The sequence below is a fragment of the Patella vulgata genome, chromosome 9, assembly GCF_932274485.2.
Source record: "Patella vulgata chromosome 9, xgPatVulg1.2, whole genome shotgun sequence".
In the NCBI taxonomy this organism is placed as follows: domain Eukaryota; kingdom Metazoa; phylum Mollusca; class Gastropoda; family Patellidae; genus Patella; species Patella vulgata.
In genome coordinates this window covers 24,571,576-24,594,881 of record NC_065887.2, presented here as the reverse complement: position 1 = coordinate 24,594,881, position 23,306 = coordinate 24,571,576, and the positions used below count along the sequence as shown (strand labels likewise).

At 35.7% G+C, this 23,306-nt stretch overlaps 1 long non-coding RNA gene across 2 annotated transcripts in view; it reads left to right on the top strand.

Annotated features, from left to right (window-relative positions):
* Positions 1-23,306, top strand: part of LOC126831802 (uncharacterized) — a 38,163-nt gene that overhangs the window by 2,940 nt on the left and 11,917 nt on the right. Inside the window, exons 2-4 of one of the 2 annotated variants that reach the window (XR_008789226.1) lie at positions 17,398-17,516; positions 19,643-19,853; positions 21,884-21,987. This is a non-coding gene — a long non-coding RNA (uncharacterized LOC126831802). Of the gene's footprint in view, positions 1-17,397; positions 17,544-19,642; positions 19,854-21,883; positions 21,988-23,306 lie in introns of both variants that reach the window. The other variant, XR_007684351.2, reaches the window with a different exon arrangement.

Sequence of the window (23,306 nt, the reverse complement as noted above, 5' to 3'; positions counted from 1 at the left end):
AACTAGCGTAATTTTTGTAATCTCAACTTTTATTACCATGTAACGTATTACGATATATATTTGTTTACAGTTCCCACCGAATAGGCGATACCAGTAGTCTATTTATGTTAATCCCTATTCCCGGATAATGCTTGAATAATGTTTTATATTACACAAAAACATGTATGGAAATGATATATCCCTAAAGCTTCTATGTTTACAATTGAAATGATGTTCATCGTAATAATCAACCGAATCAATAAAGTGAAAACAGAATTAAGATCTGATTTGAATAATGTCTTTCTTGGGCAATAATCCACATTTTGTTATTGTTTCGTTTTTTATTTATAGTTCAAAATTTCGTTTTCTTGTCTTTACTACACTGAGATCTGGAAGAGTTGTTATATAAACCGCGTTCTGCTTGATGAAAGAGATTAGCCAATTACGATCTCCCACTACAACCGGTGAGATCTTCATGTAGTGTAGGCAATCAAACGTAAAAAACCCGAAACGAAATATAGATCTGTATTTTAATCAGATTGTTTATCGTGGTACATAATACAGCTGCACTAAGCATACCCCAAATTAAATACTAAAATCCTGTCTATCATATTTACGTTCTGACATGAACGGAAAAACTAATAAAATGTACTTAAAGTTTATTTTAATTGCAGCTTAAAGTAATTATGTTAAACATTCAGTTTATTGGTACGATTCAGTTAAAACTCCGTTAAAAGATTAAATATGTTAAAAAATGACGTCCTTATGGAGTTGTGGCTTTTAGTGCAGCAATGTGTATAGTGTTAAACGATAAAATCTAAATGTAATAGTTACAGAAATTAATAGTTATCCATTTTCGAAACAAAAGTAGGGAAGCCTTATAGTAATGTCTATTCATTACCTCCTGACGAATCATGCATGGGCGTATTGGTAATCGATTGTTAATGGGACATTATGGAAGATTAGATAAAGAGCTGGCAGTTCTCACTGTGCTAGTTAAAAACTACCTTATGTAAAAGGAATATGCTAACATTCCAGTCAAATTGCTCCACTCTGAACCGAGATATTAGCGTTTGGATTTTAGACATAGCCTCGATCATCATTACTAAAGTCGGTACGATAAATAGATTATTCAATTTTTGGATTAAATCATCAATGAGCGTTAAACAGCAGATCGGATTCAAATCCAGTGAAAATCCGACACATAGGATGGCATCGGGAGTTGATTAAGGTTATTTCATGTTAATAAATGTCTTATGTTTATATAACATTTCAGACCGAAACAAAGACCTGCTATAGGCACATTTAGCGCTTGCATGATGTATGTTTAAATCTCTGAAATTTGAAGTATGGATATAGCAAATTAACAAATCTATATTTAATACTTGATTTTGAGGACTGATTTCATTCTTATTATCGCACAAATTCGCATGTCTTTAACCACAGCCAAGCCCAAGTGTGAGGCATGAGCTTTAATTACTTAAACCTTCCTTTGTGTGGGTTTGATATATACCAAATCATAAAAAAGGATGGTTTATCGCACCTGTAATTTCCTACCAAATAGCAGTTAACAGAAAGACAGGCTTAGATTTACCAGAAGTCTTCTGGCATGCTCTATTATGGTGTTAATGGAATCAATTGCAGACTACTAAAGAAAACTACCGGAGCCATCTGGTTTCAATAAAACTATACGATTAATCATCTGTTAATAGACTACCTTAACTAGATTTGTAGTATAAAGGTACACTTGGCATAAAATCATGATTTAGAATAAATATTTGTTGATATTTTACCTAGTACGCTATTCATAAAATCAAGATTTAGTATTAATCAAGCCAGTTGTTAATACTTTACCTATTTGTAGATATTTTAAATGTTAATCAAGCCAGTGCTAAATACTTTGCCTCAATTTGCAGATATTTTAAAGGTTAATCCAGCCAGTTGGTAATACTTTACAGTGATATGTACATATTTAATGGTTAATAAAGCCAGTTTATAATACTTTACTCTGGTTTTGTAGATGTTTTAAATGTTAATCAAGTCAATTGTTAATACAAAACCCCGATTTGTAGATATTGTAAAGGTTAATCAAGTCAATTGTTAATACTTTACCTCGATTTGTAGATATTTTAAAGGTTAATCAAGTGTTAAAACTTTATCCCAATATATATTATTTATATATATTATAAAGGCCAATCAAGCCAGTTGAATATCATGTTTGATGTTACTTGATCAATTATCTTAATCTGCTAAGTATTAGCACAAAGAAACCTTAAAATCTGCCAAAAATAGCACCCAAATATTGATCGAGGACTTCAATCAAGCACTGAAGTGGAGACTATCAAATGGGGAGATTTTAACTGAATTTTTTTATGCGAGTGCTGTCCCCAACTTCATAAAAATAAAGTATATTTGTGTCTGTACATTTCTTATTTATTTTCATATACATGTTCTATATACATAGGACTATTCAGCTATGAATACTTCAAAAAATTGTTTAATTAATCGACTTAAACTGTGTGGAAAACAAACAAATGGGCTAACTGTTGTATAATTTAGTCCTCTTATTTTAGAGTTATTCTGTAAGATAACCTAGGGTTTTACTAACATGGTCAAGGTGTCGGCTTTATAGTAACAGTGTCAAAATATGCTCTTGAAACATAAGTGAAATGAATTGAAACGGCGTTTAACGCCCTTCTTCTTTGCTATGAAGGAAATTTTACCCAGACAGCTGCCCTACGGCATACCCGTATTTCGAATTCTAACTGTCAATGGTTCTTTTACGTGCACACCAATGTGTACACGGGACAATTGGTTTTCGACCCACTCTAAATGTAAATATGTATATTTTCGTCCCAAATCATCTTTACCACTCCAGAAGTGGGTCTATTTGTTGTACCAGTGGTTCTGGGTGGAGTGCGTACGCGTAGCAGTTCTTTACGGTGGACTATCACACGGAGGTGGTTACTTTCTCTCTTGACAGTGTTAAACTTAACAAAGGACACATATTTTAGCCTTCTAATAAAGAGACACAGTGAACTAATGCGGACAGAAGAATTACTTTTAGAATTACAGTCCTTAATCATTTGGATAAATCTAGTAGGACTCCAATCTGATTAAAACAAAGATCCTATTTTGTTTCGATTTTTATAGTTCAAAATTTCGTTTTACTTGTCTTCAGTACACTAGGATCTGGAAGAGTTGTTATATTACCGGCGTTTTGGTTGAATTAAGGGATAAGCCAATGAAACGGTCTGTTACGGCAACTTCTTGGCGTGCCATGCACGGAACTGTGGGTAAACGACCAGAAACGTCAACGCTGATTGATTAATCAATTCTGACGTCATAGGGTCAAAAGCCGCTCGTACAACTTGTCAGATCTTCATGTAGTGTAGGCCATCGAAAGTATAAAAAAACCAACAAAAAACGAAACGAAATATAGATCTGTATTTTAATCAGATTGGTAGGACTCGAGCATCTAAAATTATGATTCGCTCAACTTTTTGGAGACTGCCAAGACCGAAAATTATCATTATGGATTGTCGGACGACTGAACTGCTTTGAGCGTATGGTTCGTTGTCTGGCTATCTGTATTTAATATTATTGAGAAATTTGTGAGATCGTGACACATTCTCGCGGTATTTCTAATCTGAATCATCTATCAAAACATTTTTGACTTATCCCTCTGGGGGATAATTCCGAACACACTATTGGTTCAGTTCGATTAGTTTACTGAATAAATACCTTTATCACGTGACTTAAAGATACATTATGTTACAATTATAAATTATTATTTAGACATATTTTAACATGACAGGCCTATAATCAACCATCGGATGGCCGAGATTTAAACATTCTGCGAGATTTAAAAGTTTAACGATAAAATGGACAATCGAGGCTAAGTCTCGGTTGTCAAGTACAGTTGCTACGCTATATCTTTAAATAGTCTTAACTTCGCTCAGAATAAAGTAATTTGAATAAAATTTTCAAATTATTCCTTTAATTATCTATTTTTGAACTATTGTAACAAGAACTTCTAGCTCGTTATCTACATCTTACACAACACATCTTTAATGTTAATGTATTAAGGTTCACATTATTTCCTTGACATACTCTTTGCTTGAAATCTTTGTCACAAACTTACGTATGGCTCACTTCTGTGTGCATGTATGTTCACAAAATCGTCTTTGTGCATATGGATTGTATTGTTGAGTTTAGAACTTGGTTCAACACTCCTCGAGATAACAAAGCTGCATAGAATGACATGCTTTGTGGTGGAGATTGGCGTGAGGCCTTCCCCCTATCTCAAGATGCCCTCATAAATTGTTTTACGTAGACATTGTGCAATGAGGTCCACGTGCTATATTTTTTTCTGAAAAGGAATGTAATGGTGTAAATCTCGATATTTTACCCGTTTTCATTGCAAAACGAACATTGCATTCGTAATGGCTTGTTATAGATTTTAAAATTGACGATAGTCTGATGATGTATTCCAGGAAAGGCGGATTTTTTTTTAATAACCAACATATTATTTGAATATTTAAAAACAGTTTCTAAGAAAGGATTAAAGGATTTTTACACATGAATTAGCCCCCATTGAGACTACTAACGACAGGTAATTCTGTTCATGTATATGTAGCAGATGGTCGGCGTGTCAACTGCTTAGAAAAAAGTATTCTCCGAAAATTGTTCAGATAACGTCTAGGTCACGAAGATATTATTTGTCATTCCCAGGGAAAACCCAGTTTCATTGATCAGTGACACAACATCAATTTGTAAGAACATGAGCTCACGCCATGTTGTGTGGCAACCGTATTGATCATACGGTGATGTCATCATGACAAACGCTACACACGAATGCCTGATAAGGATATTCGTAATGAATGTGGGCGCTATCAGGAACTTCTATTATAGATATTTATCCGAGGTCACGTTCACTGCAATATCTTTTACCTTAGACTGGACAAGTTACCGCCTGGGGCATTTACCATATTAGTCTGTAAAAATAAAATTATTTTCGAGAACTTGGGAGGTCAAATAAGCCGGCCAGACACAACTCTTGAAATATAAAATTCTAAGAAATAACTTCTCGAGGCCGTCTATGAGTCCTCGGTAATGTCAGTAACTCATATGGAGTCCATCATTGTCAATGCACCACCGTGAGCAGTGTGCTTATACTATGGTCGTGATTGGAAATCCACGCCCCCCCGCCCCAACTCAAGGGGCGCCGGAACGGCTAGCTATGGGTGCAAATCCCCCCCGACCCCAAAAGCACGTGGCAAATGCCCGACTGCCCTTACTTTTTTGTTGACTGTCATTTGAAATGTTTTTCGTACATCAGCAATGAAATTGTCTGACCATTCTTCTCGCTTCAACTCTTCGCCGATTTTAACAATTAATATGTGTTGGAGCATTGGTTGCTTTTCTCGGGAGTCCTTAGACCCCCCCCCCCCCACAGGTTCACGTTTTCGGATGTTTTAACGGGATACATATACCTGTATTTTCTGGTTTGGTTACTCGATTGTATTTATATCATTTGCATTTCAAACTATAAAGCACACACATTCGGAATAACAAATTATAGTGTGATCATTGTATCGATTACCTTACATGTATGTATGTTATACCTTATCGTGCATACCAATAACCTTTGATTTAATGTGTCTGGTCATGTATCAAAATATCTAAAATTGTAATGTATGCCATGTTTTATAACTTGTATATTTCAATAATTGTAGCTTTGACATTTTCGGTTTTGAAATATACGAAAATTGATACGATACGAACAAATGTTTCATAGATACATGTATGATAGTCAAATATGAGAGCCAAATCTGCATACTGTGGTATTTCTCTGCCTCCAGATGTTTTATAAATTATTATACAGACATTTATTCACATAGCTAGCACATAATAAACTCTCTAGATCAATTAGATGGTTTAGTGTGGATTAGAATATGTCATGGTGACGACCCATTGAGAAAATGTTATTGCAATCGGCAATCGTCGGAAATTTAGGCTCATACTAAACTTACGCTGTCTGTCTACAATTAGCTCTGCTTGTGAACAGACAACTGGGCTAGTTGACTGAAATATTAATTCCTAAAACGATCATTTTAGTTGAAAAATTCAAAGTATATCCTCGAGAATTTTGGGAAGTATTTATTCCGCATCCATTTAATAAAATTGAAGAGTCCGTTTGTGTATGACAGACGCGAAACGTAGTAAAGCTGCATTTCAAAGTAGCAAACTAATGTTTGGATATGGCGGTCATTCAGGGCAGAGATCTATTCTTGAAATAGATAGTTCTCTGTGCGCATAATGACTTAGGCTATTTCTTGCCAAAACTTCAAACATTCATAAGCTCGTTCAGAATAAAGTAACTTGACTGACATTTTCAATACATCAATTTTTCATTATATATTTTTGAACTATTATAGCGAGAATGGTCAGCTCTTTATCTAAAGCCCCGTTTACATGACCAAATAATACACATATGTGCATATTTGCATATATGTATTAATTACTCACGTATGCAAAAGTATATTTGCTAAGCGTTCACATGTTATATAGGCATTCACAGTAAATATGTAATAAAGTGTTTAGATGCCATTTAGTCATGGAGCGGATAGCAAGGATTCGTCGTCAAAGAACCTTTCAATTCTTTTAAGTGTATGAATTTTTACCTTGCATTGATCAGAGGTTTTCTCAAAGCCTTTCTCAGATAGTTCTGTTGATAAACTTTTATAAATGCTCCCATTATTTACAGTTGGGTCCTCTAACTGATGCTCAATACTATTTTCAAGCCAAATACTTATCAAAGCCCTAGTTGCTTCATCATCCCATGCGATTCCGCGACTTTTGCGACCGACTTTACCTCTAGACATGTTGCTGACTATTCAGACTACTAATGATGTATTTGTTTTACCCAAAACACCACTCAACATCATATATTTAGCGATGATGCAACTGATAATGAGATATACACACATATGCAAATATTGCTGAGCGTTTATATGACACAATCTGCACAAATACTTACCCTAAATACTTTTGCATATATGCAAATATACTTTTGCATCTGGTCAGGACTAGGTGCAAATTTGCACCTGCAGTATTTTTACACATGTATGCAAATGCGTTTACATGACGAAATTTGCATACATGAGTAATTTTGCATATATGCAAAAGGTTTGCACGTGTGCAAATTTCGTCATGTAAACGGGGCTTAAACCTTAGTGATTATTCGATATATGGCCTACCCCATTTTGTCTTGCCATAAAAGTTGTGAATCGGTGAAATTCCAGGCGAATAACAATTTTATCAATTCTCGGGAAAAGTTCAATCCAGGATTTCCTGTTTGGTGTTTCGTAGAATAATGCCGGGCCAGAAAAACCAGAATTTTCCCACTTCCCACCGGTTGTATTACAGATAACGATTGCTGATTAAGCGTCATTATTTCCTCATTTCACAATAATACGAGCAGTTATATAGCCCACAAATTATGGTTTCCGTTTTGTTCTTATTAGATCACTGAATCTATAAATCAGCACGTGGTGTTCACGTGGTAATTACAAAAACAGTTGAATGAGTAACCAATACCCGACTGGCTAATCATCAATCTTATGATTAGGCCTATATTTAAAGCAGCTAAGTCTCTAACTCAGTATCATCCAAAGAATTCGACACTGAAAACATGAATTATTTGTCAATTTAAATCAACATTGATGTTGGACAAAATAAACATTTTTACCATTCGTGTACCATAATGCATTTCAGAGCCATTTGTAACAAGAGATGGGAAGAACGAGGCTAGACATATTTCACAAGTCACGTCAAACGGTGATGCAATATTCTTATCTGGAGAGCATGCGCAATAAATATTTTATGTGTAGACAGGAATAACCAGATGCTAGAGATGGCCATTCTATTGAGATTTCTGGCATATTTCGCTGAACATATCCGATTAGAAATTACAGTTACAGGGGCGGATCTAGGAATTTTGAAAAGGGGGGCCCCCGCAAAATGGGGGCACTGACCGCGGAGACGGGGCACGCCGCTGAGAGGAGATTTTTTTTTTTTTGGGGGGGGGGTCCCCAAGAAAATTATCCGTCATTCCCTTGCATCTGTAGCCATTCCAAGAGCTATTTGGCTGATATTTTCGTCTAAGTAAACGTTCGGAAATCGTTGAAAAATAGCCTTAAATAAGTTAAAATCGAGCAAAAAAACCAGTTGAACATGCGACTCGAAAATTGTCAAGGCGAGCGAGGCATTATGATAGAAAAAAGACGAATCTATTCCCTAGCCACTTCACTATTTAAGCCTTGTAACTTGTAATTTGTACTGTCCACACATGAAACAATGCTACATCAAGTTGCTCTCATGTGCGCTGGTCAGTGGCGGATTAAGCTCCACCAAGGCCTAAGGCGGCAGTTGCTGGAGGGCCTATTTAGTTTTTAAAGTTAGAGCCAAGGTAGTTGCTAACATTATAAACGTAATTTACTTTATATGCCCATAAATGAGTCACGTGGATACAATATAATAAGCAAGACATAACCGAAAACTTACAAGGATTTAACGTACATTGTAGGCCTACGTTTAAAAAATAAGATCAGATCTCCAAACAATAGGGCCTATTTAAAATGGCGTGGGCCTAATTAATTTTGGGTCAGGGCCTATGTTGATTCCCGTTGGGCCTAAACCCCACCCCCCAAACATTCATTGTCTATGCGTTTTTAATCGTATCAGACAAGTCTAAAAAATTTTTTTTTACAAAATCTTTGGGTCTGAGGCTGAAGCCTCATCAGCCTCACTGTTAATCCGCTACTGGCGTCGGTGATGGGCATGAGTGTATACGCCGCCGATTCCACAAGATGTCTGTCTATAGCCACTCTATAGGATTAGGGCACCGTTAGCTAAACAACAAGAATTCGTTTGCAAGTGAAAGCATTAATAAGACCAGACTGGTGTGTTTGAATCGATGGTTTGAGTCATTTGGGATCCCTGCAACAGGTTGGGAACGGACATATTTGGGTCTGAGAAAGGGCACTTTCAGCAGTAAAAAAGGGCACTGTCGAAAATTAGGGGGGGCGCACGCCCTTTGCGCCCCCCCTTAAATCCGCCTCTGCAGTAAAAACAGAAACGATTGAATGTAAATTAGTTTATATACATTCATATTACATTATTATATGCACTGCGACCCATTTGTGTCCCAAATATTAGCAATTTAGCTCCTTTTAAACAGCAGAAATATGGTGGGTGGGGTAAATAGTATGTTCTCCCCTGATCACCTCTTGAACTAATAATATTAATGTAATTTAGATTGTTCATTTCTGTGCATTAACTTAAGTTGGAGAACTACGCATCCCTATATGGGCCAAATTCAAGTCCTTACTTTATAAAAATATGATGGAGAGGGCTTGTACAGTTTTTATACGCCTACATGGAAATGCCGTTGGCCAGTCCATATCCACAATTTCTTGTATACACTCCACAGACAAAATTGATCATCTGCTTGTTTTGAGATTGGTATTACACTTTGTTGCACCTTGTGAATGCTCCAATGACAAAAGTTTTCATCCGATCTGTATGAAATTTATATGTAGCATGTATATTAGTGACACAAAAAAGCCTATTGAATTTCAGCTATTCCTGTTTATAACTTCTGCAGTTATGGCCCTTGTTTAACCCTGTTGAACCTACATCTGATCTGTATGAAATTGATATGCATTACACGTATTTAAATAGTCAAATGAAATTTCAACAATTTCTTCAAATTACTTCCAGAGTTCAGGCCTATTTGAACCCTCAAACGATGAAAATCTGCTTGTTTTGAGATTGGTATATGTTGTTTACATTACATGTAGTAAGATGAAAAATCCTATTTATTTTCAATAATTTCCATTAATTTCTTCTGGAGTTATATGGCCCTTGTTTCACTTTGTTGCACCTTATGAATGCTCCAATGACAAAAGTTTTCATCCGATCTGTATGAAATTTATATGTAGCATGTATATTAGTGCTGCTTTGGGACAAGATAACTGATTCTAACTGATGGAGGGTGGTGAAACTTAGTGTATAGTTTCACTACCAGGTACTTCAAAACTTGTGTTTGATCCTGAACATTTTATGCTTATAACACGACTTGTTATCAATTCTCCCATAATGTATCTTTAAGGCATTGAAAAGAATAGTTAGAAGTGGATTATGAGCTGATTTACTGCATAACTTTCCTTCACAATTTAACAATTAAATGGATAATCGAGACTATGCTGTTTATCGTACTGACTTTAGTAATGATGATTGAGTCTAGGCGGAAATTTCTTGGTTCATAGTGGATCAATTTGAATGAAATGTTTAGCAAATTGCCTTTACATTATCTAGTTTTTAACTATTATAGTGAGAACTGCCAACTCATTATCAAATCTCCCTTATGTATCTTTAAGGCATTTAAAAGAATAGTTAGAAGATACTTAACAGATCAACCATTTTAGTAGCCAGCCTATCATAATTTAAATTGACTGACAGATTAATTGCTGTCTGCCTCTAATCACTAACCAAGCATTAATGAATATTAAAATATACAACTTTAAACTGAATCTGATTTTACATTCTGAGGTTTTCAACATTTATATTATTTTGACAACTCCTTGCGTTTTAATTTGTCGGGGTTGGTTTCCACTTGTCAGTGGGGTAGGATGGAGGGTTTGACAACGAAAAGACAAACCAGATTCTTGCGTTTGAATCTGCACTGGGTGGTGGTTTGAAATCAATAGCAACCAGTGTAAAGCTTAAAGTAGCTAAGTCTCTAACTTAATATCATCCAAAATCTTCGAAATTGAAAACACGATTTATTTGTCGGTTTAAATCAACATTGATGTTGTGATCTTACCAGGAAAAGATGGCCTTCTAATATTCAATATTTAAGACAAAATAAACATTTTGCCGTTGGTACACGAATCGTGAACCATAATGCGTTTCAGCGCTATTTGTAATAAGGGACTCGTAAAACGAGGCTAGGCATATTCCACAAGTCATGTCAAACGGTAACGCTATATTTTTTATATGGAGAGCATGCCCAATAAATACTATCGGCAAAGACTGAAATAACCAGAAGCTAGAGATTGAAATTCGATTGAGAATACTGGCGTATTTCGCCGAACCTAACTGATTAGAAATTACAGTAAAAACAGAAACGATTGAATGTAAATCAATTTATATACATTCATATTACATTATTGTATGCGTTGTGACCCATTTGTGTCAATTTTTAGGTCCCAAATATTAGCGACTTAGCTCCTTTAAAGTGGAAAGGGCCATAAGTTAAAAATAATCGATTTAAATAATTTTTGGACCAAAATGTACCTTTGATTGTGTGTGGACCTTTTAGGGGGTCAAAGTATATTTTTTAAAAATCCTACAGTGGCCAAAGTTACCCATATTTTGTTAAAAATCCTAAGGTGGCCAAAGTTACCCATCTGTAGTCCACCTGAGCAGTACTGATTGGTTGAATGCCTTAATTATCATTCTAAAGTGGCCAAAGTTACACACCGTTGGTTCTAATCAAGTGAGAGTGATGATACCTGGCGTATAGTTTAGTCGCATTCATACCTTGACTTTGTTCGATAAAGAACATTTTCGGCTCAGGGTCAGCAGAGCGATAAGCAATTTGATTGATAGAGACTTTGGAGCTCGATAACTTTGATTCTAATGAAGTGCGATACATGTAGGTGAAATTTCATTACATCAATACCGTGACTAACTTCAATGATAAGCATTTCTGCTTAAGCGAAGTAGAGACTTGAATCTGATTGGTTGAAACTTTGGAACACAACGTCTCTCCTTCTAATTTTAAACTTTGTAACTTTGTGTAGGTGTCTAGTAGGTGAAATGCCTTGACAAAGTTGATCATGCACATAAGCAATTCGATTGGTTGAGACAATGATTTTGATTGGGTGAGAGCAATGAAACTTCGAGTGTAGATTCATTATATCAATACCTTGAATGAGTTTGATGATGAGAATTTTCTGTTTAGGCTAAGTAGCGATAAGCAATTTGATTGGTTAAGACTTTGGAATATAACAACTTTGTTTTTAATTGAGGTAGAATGTTTAAACTTGATGTAGATGTTTATTAGGTGAATGTCTTGACTGAGTTCAGAGCTAAGCAATTTCTTTGGGCGATGCTTTGGAACAAGATAACTTTGATTTTTACTGATGGAGAGTGATGAAACTTGGTGTATAGTTTCACTACCAGGTACTTCTAACCTTGACTGATCTTGATTGTCAACATTTAATGCTTAGACTAAGTATAGATAATCAGTTTGATTGCTCGATACTTTTGAAAATAATATATGCGCAATTAATTAATATGTGTCACTGTTTAAAAAATAGTTTTAAGGGATCGAAAGATATATTTTTTAAAAAATCCAAAAGTGGCCAAAGTTACCCATATGCATATGTAGTCCATAATGTATATTTTCAAATGATTATTATGGGTCAAAGTATATTTTTAAAAATCCTAAAGTGGCCCAAGTTATCCATTTGTAGTCCAGAATGTATATTTAAACAGAGGTGCGCTGGGACCTCCGAAGGAGGGTAGGCAGACCAAACTTAGGACACTTTAGGGTTGGGGCGGGGGGCAGCTGCAGGAAATTTTAGGTTGTGTGGGATATGATTAAGTCCTGAAGACCTGAACATACATTTGTAAACATAGTTAGCAACAATGAATGAAGAACTACGACCTACAAGTAAAGGAAAATAGTCATCAAAATGGAGTGGTATAAAATTTAAAATAAGATTGTTACAAATAATAAAAGTACATAAGAGGAAACTTTAGTAAAACTGTAATAAGATATGTAAAAGAGGAACTATAAAAACAATACAAACATAATGACAAAAAGTGTAACATCCGAAATGTTCACCACAGCTCTAATTTCACATGGCAGTCCATTTCATAAAATAGTGGCGTATCGTGAGAAGATTCGATCACCTTAACATTTATTGTTTGCTAGACCTTTGGGATAGGCAAGTGATAGAGCTTGGGTTTTGGAATCATTCAAAACAGGCTCTGATTTCATCAATGCAAGTCTCTAACGATTCAACTGAATTGACAGATCTTTACATACTAAATAGAGCTGACTGTCATCTGTATAGATCATGGCACCTAGATTGTGTTTGGTGATGATCTCCTCAGTGGGAGAGGTATACAATGTGTAGACAATTTCTTGTCAAAACTTTAAAGATTCATAAATTCGTTCAGCATAAAGTAATTTGACTGAAATTTTCAATATATTAATTTTTTATTATCTATTTTTAAACTATTATAGCAAAGGGTGGTGGTTTATGGCGGGGTATCGTTTTCAAAATGCAATCTAGAGTAAAAAGTCAACAGTAAAAAGTAGAAAATCTAAAGTAAACGGGAAAATTCTTATCTAAAAGGGTATTTTTATGGTGAAAACCTATAAATTTATGTACTTAGTCAGTAGAAACATCAAGCTTTTCAACTTTTAATCGTCATAATTCTACTTTCATGGACAAAATTTCTCCTTTCTACTATCAACTTTTGACTTTCGACTTTCCGCTTTCTACTTTCTACTGTCAACTTTTGACTCTCGACTTTCCACTTCAGATTTTCTAGCCAGGAATTTCTAAAGCAGATTTTCTCCAATACTATGGTGGCTGATAGTGACCATGTAATTTTTCGCCATTTTCATAGCCAGACAACACAACATAACGACAGTATTAGTGAGAGCATACGTCAAAGTAGACCTGGATATTATAGACTTTTGGCAAGCGTAAATTCCTGGTCCGCATCGCGTATCCGTATGAATTTTGTGTGTGACGTCATCAATGTGTGTGTATTTCTCATACGTGATACGGCACACGGATACGGCAGCACATATCGAACAGCTTTCATACGGAAAGGTCTGTATAACATCGTCGTCTTTTCATCGCCTTTTTGCTACTTTTATACGCTGAAATGTTGTGGCATAGCGTTTTTATGAATCTATATGTATCCTAGAACACGGAGGTGTATATTTGATGTGATTTAACCATGATAAAGACGTGTTTTTAATCATTATTTTTTATAAGTTTTTCTTGGATTTTTCATATTTTTCCTGTTTGTCTGCATGCTGATTGATCTACGTGCTAAATTTAGGGAGGTGTAAATGGTGTGATTCTACCGTAAAGGGGTATAACCTTTCTGAAATGAGTGAAATCCAAAATTGCTGTCGAGTCTAGGCATTTGTGGCTAGGCACTTGACTAGCACTGATGGTGATTTTGGTAGATAACCGTCGTCATGTTGTAAGAGAACTAAGCTCAGCTCAGCTACTCATACGTACGCGGCGCGAACATCTGCCAAAACTCTAAAACTACACTGACGCAACGTATCACAACCTTGATATACCATATTTATACACTATTTGCATGTGAGGGGCGGCCATTTTGTCCGGCAGTTTTAGTCCGACTTTCACGAAATTCGAACTCAACCATCATTAGTGTGTAACAGTAATATATTCACACGTTTTTGTTTTTTTTTAAATCAGATAAAAATTTTGACCTCTACAGGGACCACAAGCTAAAAACGTGATTTTTTGTACAATCAAGGGCCATAATTCAGGAAGTTACGATTCGATATGTGCGAATATCGAAAAGGTTATAAACATACATTTCAAGTTTCATCAAAATCGGGTGAAAACTGCGACCTCTGGAGTGTCCACAAGCTAAAAATGTGATTTTTCGTACAATCAGGGCCATAATCCATGAAGTTATGGTTCGATACATGCCAATATCAAAAGGAAACAAGATCTTTGGGAGATAGACCTATATTTCACGTTTCGTCAAAAAATTGTGACCTGTAGAGTGTACACAAACAAATTGTGGACAGAAGTAGGGGTCTTTAGCAGTGGGAGGAAACCAGAGGACTCGGAGAAAACCCACGGGGATGCACAGGAAACCCTACTTTTTGTCATGTACAAGCGGGGAATCAAAACCACACCACCTGACTCAATGACAGATCTTATGATCCAATGTGCATGCATTAAGTATTCGCCATTATGATACAATGCTCACACGCAATCCAATAGGCCATTCAACCCCCCAGGACCCATTGAAACTGCTTGTGTGGACTACAGATGAGTAATTTTAGCCACAGATAGGTAAGTTTGACCACTTTAGAATCAGAGTTAAAGTGTTGAACCAATCAACATGTGGACTATAGATGGGTAACTTTGGCCACCTTAGGAATTTTAAAAAAATATAATCATTTCAAATATACATTATGGACTCCATATGGGTAACTTTGGCCACTTTTGGATTTTTAAAAGATAGGTTGCCAGGCAACGAAACTTTGGCCTCTAGAGCGTCCACAAGATTTTTCAAAGTGATCAAGGGCCATAACTGTGGCAGCAAATATTGGAAATCGCTGAAAATCAATAGGTTTCTTCGTCTCATGACCTTAAACACTGTGTATAAATTTAAAGTCAATCGAATATTAACTTTCGCTTCTAGAGCATCCACAAGATTTGTTGAAGTGATCAAGGGCCATAACTCTGGCAGTAATTATCAGAAATCGCTGAAAACCAATAGGCTTCATCATCTTATGACCTTAAACACTGTGTATAAATTTAATGTCAATCAGATGTTAACTTTAGCCTCTAGAGCATCCACAAGATTTTTTGAAGTGATCAAGGGCCATAACTCTGGCAGTAATTATCGGAAATCGTTGAAAATCAATAGGTTTCTTTGTCTCATGACCTTAAACATTGTGTATAAATTTAAAGTCAATCGGATATTAACTTTGGCCTTTAGAGCATCCACAAGATTTTTTGAAGTGATCAAGGGCCATAACTCTGGCAGTAATTATCGGAAATCGCTGAAAATCAATAGACTTCCTCGTCTCATGACCTTAAACACTGTGTATAAATTTAAAGTCAAACCGGATATTAACTTTGGCCTTTAGAGCGTCCACAAGATTTTTTGAAGTGATCAAGGGCCATAACTCTGGCAGTAATTATCGGAAATCGTTGAAAATCAATAGGAATCTTTGTCTCATGACCTCAAACACTGTGTATAAATTTAAGGTCAATTGGATATTAACTTTGGCCTCTAGAGCGTCCACAAGATTCTTTGAAGTGATCAAGGGCCATAACTCTGGCAGTAATTATCGGAAATCGCTGAAAATCAATAGGCTTCTTCGTCTCATGACCTTAAACACTGTGTATAAATTGAAAGTCAATCGGATATTAACTTTAGCCTCTAGAGCATCCACAAGATTCTTTGAAGTGATCAAGGGCCATAACTCTGGCAGTAATTATCGGAAATCGCTGAAAATCAATAGGCTTCTTCGTCTCATGACCTTAAACACTGTGTATAAATTGAAAGTCAATCGGATATTAACTTTGGCCTCTAGAGCGTCCACAAGATTTTTCAAAGTGATCAAGGGCCATAACTTTAAATTTAAAGTCAATCGAATATTAACTTTCGCTTCTAGAGCATCCACAAGATTTGTTGAAGTGATCAAGGGCCATAACTCTGGCAGTAATTATCAGAAATCGCTGAAAACCAATAGGCTTCATCATCTTATGACCTTAAACACTGTGTATAAATTTAATGTCAATCAGATGTTAACTTTAGCCTCTAGAGCATCCACCAGATTTTTTGAAGTGATCAAGGGCCATAACTCTGGCAATAATTATCGGAAATCGTTGAAAATCAATAGGTTTCTTCGTCTCATGACCTTAAACATTGTATATAAATTTAAATCAATAGACTTCTTCGTCTCAAGACATTAAACACTGTGTATAAATTTAAAGTCAATCAGATATTAACTTTAGCCTCTAGAGCGTCCACAAGCAATTGTGGACGCCGGACCGACGAACGGACGGGGGCGACGACAATATACGACCACATTTCAATGTGGGCGTATAAAAAGGACTACAGATTGTTCGAAAAATCGCATTTTTAGCTTGTGGATTCTCTACACGTCAAAATTTTTTTCTGATTTTAAAAACAGTTTAAATATATCGCCATTCTACCATATTGAAGGTTGAATACGAATTTTGAGAAAATCGAAATGAAACTGCATGACAAAATGCCCGCTCTTTGTACGCAAATTGTGTAAAAGTATGTAATACATGTACGAAGGTTGTGCCGCGTTGTGGAGCCACTACAAATCACAATTTTTTTCAGATTTTGATGAATCTTAAAAATATCTTTACATACCAATGATCTCAGTCCCTTTTAATATTTGCGCATTTCAGACCATAACTTTCTGGATTATGGCCCCTGATTGTACAAAAAATCGCTTTTTTATTAGCTTGTTCTCAATCCATCTCTTGCAAAATGTGGGCGTATCTTGCCTGGCAGCTGCTGTTTTTTTTTTTTTATTTTAATATATCACGGTTTATTTTCCAGCTTTTTTTGTGTTTGTGTGCAGTGGCAAGAACCAAGACCAGGTCATATATTGTTTAAAAGATACAGAGTGTGAATTGCACATGCATGCGGAAGATTTCACTTATGTAGCAGTACACTGGGTATACAAACAGAATGACAATGCTAGCGTACTTACAATTTCTTTTTTTATAAGTATTTGAATAATTATTTAATTATAATGTGTATTTTGTGATGTGTTTATTATAGCCAACACATCAATTGGGTATATTGTCGTCACTCCTGTCCAGCTGGCCACTGTTCTTTTAAACATACATGTAGTACAGGTCAGAGGTTTCCTTCGGTCAGTGGTGCAGAACGGAGGGCCTGACAAGAACAGCTGACTAGTCCTTCGGATGAGACGAAAAACTGAGGTTCCGTGTATACATTGGAATGCACGTAAAAGATCCCTTGGCAGTTGGAATTCGATAATGAAATTGTTCTGCTGTGCTGGTCAGAATTGTGCAGTATTTTTTACTTGAGTTCTTGTCCAGCTCACCAGAACCTTGCAAAGACTCAAGTAGATGAGGCAGTTTTATCACGAGGAAGATCCCTATCAAAATTCACCTCAACCTTTATTTGTAGTTTTTGCCCCTGACTATGAAAACTTTCAAAGCCTGCCTAAAAGTATTTGTTACCTGGCAATGACAAGGTTTATAATGTAATAGTAGGCCTATATTGCTGTGCACCTGTTGTTATTCCAATTGTTCGTTGGGCACACTTCGTTATTAGCGCCTGATTATTTTTCACCCGATCTTTTAAAACTTCATGCACATCAAATTTCAACAGTTTCCTAATTCAAAATTAATATGTATCATATTATAAGTGAAACCAAAACAGGCATTCCGGAACTGTTTTCTGTAATAAGTAATACTACACAGTTATCAACGGACTGCACCCATGGGTTTCTGGTTTGAATGAAGAAACAATAAGCAGGAGATTCAGATTTCAAACACAGTTTAACACAAGACAGTGAATTCGTTGTCACACATGTGCTGAAAATCTATAAGGAAAACAATATGTATTGGTAATTAGAATATATCTGTCATGTTTTGATTGAACCATTCATAATGACCCTTTGTTGTATTTTGATACAACCACATGGAACACTCTACAGGCTTCATTGGTTTCGAAATTGATATATTTTGTTTACATTAGTGAGATGAAGAATCCTATTTGTTTTCAATAATTTCCGTTAATTACTTCTGGAGTTATGGCCCTTGTTTCACTTTATCATTAAAAAAAATGAGCAAAATGATGGTAAACAGTGACTGACCATTGTTATGTAAACTTAACGTTGTGATGTTATGTGGATTGTTGCACCTTGTGAACGCTGTAATGGCAAGAGTTATCATCTGATCTGTATGAAATTGATATGAATTTCCGATAATTACATGTACGTCTAGAGTTATTGCCCTTGTTTAACTTTGTTGCATCTTTTGAACACTTTAGCGACAAAAGTTATCCTCAGATCTGTATGAAATTCATATGCCTCATTTAGGTTCGTGAAACAAAGAATCCTATTGAATTTCAGCAATTTCATTAGTTATGTCCGCCCTTTTTTCTCTTTGTTGCACCTCGTGAACGCTCTAACTGCAAAAGTTATCATCCGATCTATAAGAAATTTATATGCAGCACGTATATTAGTGAAATGAGGAAGTCTATTGAATGTCAGCAATTTCCGATATTTACGTCTAGAGTTATGGCCCTTGTTTCACTTTTTTGCGCATTGTGTACGCTTTAACAACAAAAGTTATCATTTGATTTGTACGGAATTTATATGCCTCATTTGAATTAGTGAAACAAAGACGATTAATGAATTTCAGCAATTTCCGTTAATTACGTCTAGAGTTATGGCCCTTGTTTCACCTCATTGAACTTTGTGAAGTCAACCCTGTGAACGCTTGAATGACAAATGTTATCGACAGGAATTATTTAAATTCAACAACAATTTCTGTAGGTTACTTCCATACTTAAAAGCCCTTGTTTCAATTTGTAGAACCTTGTGAACCCTCAAACGATGAAAATAACTATCTGATCTGTATAAAATTGTCTTGTAAATACCCCCCCCCCCCCTTCCATTACCTTCAAAAGAATAAATAAGTATGTAACAACCCTTGTTGACCGCTCGGACAATTCAGCTGCTGTGGGCGTATGTTTTGTTGCCTGGCAACCTGTCTTTTGTGTTGGTGTATGAAATTATAATCATACATTTAATTGACATTAATAGGATACAAAAATTGGCTACTGGTATGAAAATAATATAAACTTAAAGAATGGCTACAATAAAACAATGCGTGTAGAAAAAGTGGGAAAAAAAGATATGCACTTAGAGATAATGAATGCTACTTCAAAAGACACAGGAATATATAACAGTAACATTGTACTCATTAATTCAACATCTATAAACACCCGAAATAAACTATACGTTATAAACAAAGGTAAGTAGAAAACACAATATGGTTTATACACTGTGTAACCGTGACCCCATAGCAATGCATGTTAACTCGTCCACAAGAAAAGTCTAATAAAGTCGACAATATTTCCATTGTATTTAACCAATGCAATATTGATTGTTATAAAAATAAAGTTTTTATATATGTGTTATATATTTGTATCTTTCATATTTTTATACGCCCACATTTTCATGTGGATGTATATTGTCGTCACCCCTGTCCGTCCGTCCGTCCGGCCGTCCAAAATTGTTTGTGAACAGTCTACAGGTCACAATTTTTATCCAATTTCAATGAAACTTGAAATATAGGTTTATCACCCTAAGATCTCGGTTCCTTTCGATATTGGCATGTATCGGACCGTAACTTCATGGAATATGGCCCCTGATTGTACGAAAAATCACGTTTTTAGCTTGTGAACACTGTAGAGGTCACAATTTTTATATGATTTGGTTTAAACTTGAAATGTATGCTTATAACCCAAAGATCTTGTGAACACTGTAGAGGTCACAATTTTTATATGATTTGATTTAAACTTGAAATGTATGCTTATAACCCAAAGATCTCGGTTCCTTTCGATATTCGTGCATATCGGAACTTAACTTCCTGAATTATGGCCCCTGATTGTACGAAAAATCGCGTTTTTAGCTTGTGGACCCTATAGAGGTCATAATTTTTATCCGATTTAAGAAACCGTATTATTATATCACCGTTACACCCTAAGGACAACAGAGTTTGAATTTCGTGAAAATCGGCCCCAAACTGACAGACAAAATGGCTGCCGTTCGTTCTCAAATAGCGTAAAAATAAGGTATATCAAGTTTGTGGACCCCTATAGAGGTCACAATTTTTATCCGATTTTGTTGAAACTTGATATGTAAGCTTATAACCAAAGATCTCGGTTCCTTTCGATATTCGCGCATATCGGACCATAGCTTCCTGAATTATGGACCCTGATTGTAAGAAAAATCACGTTTTTAGCTTGTGGACCCTATAGAGGTCATAATTTTTATCCGATTTAAAAAAACGTATTATTTTATCACCGTTACACCCTAAGGACGACTGAGTTCTAATTTCCTGAAAATCGGCCCAGAACTGACAGACAAAATGGCCGCCGTTCGTTCTCAAATAGCGTAAAAATATGGTATATCAAGGTTGTGGACATGGAGGTCACAATTTTTATCCAATTTTGTTGAAACTTGAAATGTAAGTTTATAACCCAAAGATCTCGGTGCCTGTCAATATTTGCGCATATCGAATTGTAATTTCCTGAATTATGGCCCTTGATTGTAGGAAAAATCACTTTCGTTTTAGCTTGTTTTCTATCCATTTCTCGAAAATGTGGGCGTATCCTGCCTGGCAGCCGCTGGTATATATTAGATAAAAATTTTTAAAAAAAAACCTCGCCCTATGAATTTATTTTGAATTACATATAGGCCAACTCAAAACAAAAATGAAAATATCAACATGACTCTACCAACTGATAAAAGTTTTAACTTTTAAGAATAAGCAAAATGCCAATCAATGCTCAATAAAAGGCTACTTTATTATAAAAACATCGGGGAACTAATCTGATTTATTCCATACAATTACCATATGTGTATCAGTCAAGTATTAGTTTTGCATGACATAACCAATACCATGTGGAAGAGTCAACCAATGCTTGTGGAAGACTTAAATGTGGACGAGGCTGAGTGTTGACAAGTTAACTAGCTTCCGACCATAATTACGAAAATGTTGCATCACTGATTAGGTCATTAGGATTATGCCAATTAACCCTAAATGTTTTCAAATTAGACCTGTGTTGCTCTTCCATCTATGTAAATGTAACACCAAATGGTCTCAAATTAAGATATGGCTTTCCATTTATTAGATGTATGCCAGTATATCTTACATAAAGCCTATATAAGTTACCCCGTATCTTAAAAATAAAGCTAATAACTTAGAATTGTACCTATCTCTTACATGTATGTGTCTGTGGTAAAAGTTTGTTTATTTAATGTTTCTTCAATTCGCAGCATGGAATGCTTGTGTAGAGGATAAAAAACAACTATACAATACAACAATAGATCTTAACTCGTCAACAGACTTGGTGAAGAATCTAACTGAATCATACAAAGATGTAAGTATTTTGATTTAAAAATCACTATTAGTATTATAAGCCCCCCAAAAAACTTTCAAAGACCTACAATATCCAATCTGATTAGAACACAGATCTTATTTCAATTTTTATAGTTCAAATTTTGTTTTACTTGCCTTCACTATACAAGGATCTGGAAGAGTTGTTATATAATCTGCGTTCCGGTTGATGTGAGGGATTAGCCAATGAAACGGTCTTTAGTTTAGCTACATGTTCTTGGCATGTGGTGCCAGGAACTGTGGGTAGACATTCGCAGACAAAGCAAAAGTTGTACTTTCAAATACACACTTGAAAAATCAATGCTGATTGCATGGTTAATCAAATGTCTGGCATCATAGGATCAAAAGCCACTTATATGACCCCAGACATGACCTCCCACTACAACCAGTCAGATCTTCATGTAATGTAAGCCATTGAAAGTAGGTTTCCCTTTGTCAGTGGTACAGGACGGAGGGCCTGACAAGGACAGTTGTCTGGTCATTCGAATGGGACGTAACAAAACCAAAAGTCTGTGTTTACATAGGTGTGAACGTACAAGATCCCTTGGCGGTTGGAATTCGATATAGGAGTAGGCCATAGTGCTGCTGCCTGGGCAAAATTTCCCTCATAGCACACGGTATGGCATATGCCCATTAGCCCAGTATAGGAGCAGAACAGTAGGACGTTAAACCCCATTTCATTTCATTTCCATCGAAAGTATTTATTGGGTGGTTATTTCACTTTTGGTATGTATTGAAAGTAGAGACACCCAATCTTACTAGAAATATACTGGATTCCCAGAAAAACATCCATGGAGTGCGCACAGGACAAAAATGTAAGGGTGTCACTAATTGGCAGTTTGATGATTAGGCCTGTCTGCTCGAGTGACGTCAAATATTGCATGTATAGATTATCTGACCTCTTTTCATTACGGAGTGCTTAATGTATATGTTGATAAATATGATTGTGAGCAGACCTGGAAAAAGTAAGAGACTTAAACATACAACAGATTCTGAGGGCAGGGGATAATCCCAGAATTTACTTACATTTGTAGGCTTCGATATTTATGGTAAATGGACAGCGATTAAAGACAACAACATCTTTTATATGTAATGAATTCTCCTTGTTTACTGACTTGATTTACAGTAAATATGACTTGATTTACTGTAAATATGACTTGATTTACTGTAAATATGACTTGATTTACTGTAATAATGACTTGATTTACTGTAAATATGACTTGATTTACTGTAAATATGACTTCATTTACTGTAAATATGACTTGATTTACTGTACATATGACTTGATTTACTGAACACAGG